This window comes from Dipodomys spectabilis, unplaced genomic scaffold (assembly GCF_019054845.1).
Source record: "Dipodomys spectabilis isolate Male_0828 unplaced genomic scaffold, ASM1905484v1 ptg000301l, whole genome shotgun sequence".
Lineage (NCBI taxonomy): Eukaryota > Metazoa > Chordata > Mammalia > Rodentia > Heteromyidae > Dipodomys > Dipodomys spectabilis.
Window position 1 is genome coordinate 5,590,665 of NW_024870978.1, and position 3,043 is coordinate 5,593,707.

Genomic DNA, 3,043 nt, shown 5'->3' on the forward strand with positions numbered 1-3,043 from the left:
GATTGTTCTTTCCAAAGCCTGTTTGTCTAATTTCCCTTGGTTTCTTTCAGTCTCAAGTAGCTCAGATTTCAAACTGAAGAATAAATGGAAGTAAGCAAACCAAAAAAAAAATACAGTTCCTCTCATCTGATGATGCCTGTATAAGAATGAGAAAGAGTTAATCCTTTTAAGGACCTATGATGGGACAACAAAAAAATGAATTTATTCTTCTATGTCTTCTTTATCTTTGCGATGTAACTTAAATGTTGTAAAACACAATATACTCCTCAGATAATTTTATGTTTTATCCGTTTTGCACATTTTCATATGGATTTCATCTCAGTCTACAACATTCTTTCATCATTCTGTCCCTGATATTTTTACACTATCAAGACATAAGATAACCAGTTTGATTTACAGCAAGAGAAGTTATCCACCTGGCTTCCTTGGAAGCAGAGCATGATCAATAGATATTACTTCTGGTTGCTAACTACATGTAATGGTTTCTGTACTACTTATCACATTCTATTTAGTATTTTAAAAAGAATGCTGGCTAAACTCAAAGCTCATTCCTAGAAGTTTATGTTAAATATTTCACAAGTTTTATTCCCTTAATTGTTAAGATAACATTTGCTATAATGCTAATGTTATTATCATTTTAGTGTTGGGAAGAATTGTAATTAAAGGCAGTAAGTGCATGACCTAAAGACACACACAGTGAGGAAGGAAATGAGTCAAAGTTTCCAAAAGTCTTTCAGCAATACACAAAAGGTAGATAAAATCTCTCCATTCTATGACACTCTCAATTCAATATTCATATTGCCCATGGTGATTGTTTTCTGTCACATTTGTCTTCAACACAGATTGTGTTGGTGACATTGGGTTATCATGCTCAGAGTTGAGCTTATACATTGAGGTCCAAAGAGAGGCAAATTTCTTCTGTCCCACAATTCCAGTATCCTTTTTAAAAAGTACTAAAACTTTTAAATATCATCATCTACTTTCTTATAAGTAACCAAAAATTTAAAAAATCATAAATAATCACTCCAAAATGCTTTAAAATTGGAGATGCTAAAACATGCCCCTCTGAAGTAAATTTTCTTCTACTTTTAACGTTATTCTGAAAGTCTTTGCTGGTTTGTCAGACCTGTAATCCTAACTACTTGGGATATCTACTCAGGAGCCTGAGATCTGTGGATAACAGTTGAAACCCAATCAGGGCAAATGAAATTCATGAGATTATTTTTCAAAAATTTTAATGAACTAGCAAAGGGCCAAGAATGGAGATGTAGCTCATTTAGTAGCACACCAGTCTAGAGAGAAAAGGCCTTGCAAGACTTGAAGCCCTGATTTGAAACTCTGAGCACGCCAACACACATGCAAGTGCTTAAGCACATGCGTGTGTTCACAAACATATTTATTCAAATTACCTTCATATCGGAGTTTTGCATGAATTTCTTTGCTAACGAAATTATATGAGTAAAATAAAAGAAATAAACTCTTCCATCTCAGAACATTTTTATACATTTTTATTGTAAAAATATTGTACAGAGGGGTAACAATTACATGAGCAAGGTAATGAGTACATTTCCTAACAAGCATTGTTACCTCCTCCTTTATTGTTCCCCTACCATCCCTTCCCTCCCACCTCCACAAGTCCATTAACCCCCTCCATTTCCCGGCCTCAATTTTAAAGTTCACTTTACAACATAGTGTATTGTGCATCTCATTGTTACATGGGGCAACCTGTATCCCTAGTTAAGCATTTTGGTTTTTTTTGTCCTTCCTCTCAAAAAATTAGAGGAGAGTATAAACAAGATGTCGGCACACCAACTTCAAATACAGTGAAAACAGGTGTTATAGCATGGGGGAGGAACATATAAAGAAACAAAAAAAAACACACTGCACGTCATAAGTATGTAAGAAAAAATAGCAAGAAAAAAAAAACCACTTGTGTCCCTAACTTGGGGTTCATTTCCCTTAACACAATCTTATCTGGTCATATACACATAACTTTTGACCTTTTCTGCTTATCCCAGACATATATTAGTTATTGAAAATTAGAGAAACCATGGGACCTACGTTTTTTTGGACTTGGCTTACTTCACTTAATAATTTTTTTCCAAGTCTTTCCATTTCCTAACAAATTGGGCGATGGAATGCTTCAGAAATTTGCCTGTCATCCTTGCACAGGGGCCAGCTAATCTCTGTATCATTCCAATGTTAGTGTATGTGATGCTGAATTGAGCAAAGAACATTTTTTATATATAAATTGTAATTGATTTTCTTAAACTAGACAATACAACAAAACGTAAGTTTAAAAGAATTGTCATGAAATTTTAGAACCATGTACTTCTTACATAAGTACACATTTAAGAAAAAATCAAGATTGACATGTCAAAAACAAAATAATTCCAGATATTTGTTGTTCAAGAGATGTGTAGGAGGAGGAATTCAATTATTCTATACAAGGGACCTGTCATAATGAACACTGCAGCAAGTGTTAAGGTTTGTTAAAATATTTAATGTTTTAAATGTATTTAATTTTGGGAATTTGCTTATATATGCCAAAACTGGGACTGTTTGGCAGGTCATAATACTTTTCTATAAAGTATTTAAGATTTATGGTAGCACATAACTACTACTAAGTATGTACATTTCAGAGTTTATTGAAACCTTACTAATGAGAAGTTGCAAAGTTTTTGTGTAAAGGAGCAGAATAAAGAGTTGACTATGTTATCTACACAGTTTCTGTTAAAACTGTAGGCCTTCCTTACTTTATATGTTAGTGAGGAACAAATGATGATATAAGCCATATACAAATTATGAGATGAACTATAAATGGTAATCTTAGTGGGTGATTTAAACACTACTCATAGCCTATAAAATTCTTGTTGAACGTCATAATCTTAGCCAGTGTTAAATGTAAAGAAATATGACAATAATAAAATCTAATTTGTAGTACACTTCAAAAACTGAAAAAATGATAATTGTTTTGTTTTTTATTTTATTAATCATTATTATTTAATTATTGGTTTTCTTTATTTGTAGCATTGTTTTTCTT

The 3,043-nt window shown here is 32.5% G+C and overlaps 1 non-coding gene across 1 annotated transcript; it reads right to left on the reverse strand.

The window, feature by feature from the left end:
- Positions 1–2,121: 2,121 nt before the first annotated feature.
- LOC122127478 lies at positions 2,122–2,230 on the reverse strand. The gene has a single exon (XR_006151162.1). It is a non-coding gene; the product is annotated as a U6 spliceosomal RNA (small nuclear RNA).
- Between the last annotated feature and the right edge of the window lie 813 nt (positions 2,231–3,043).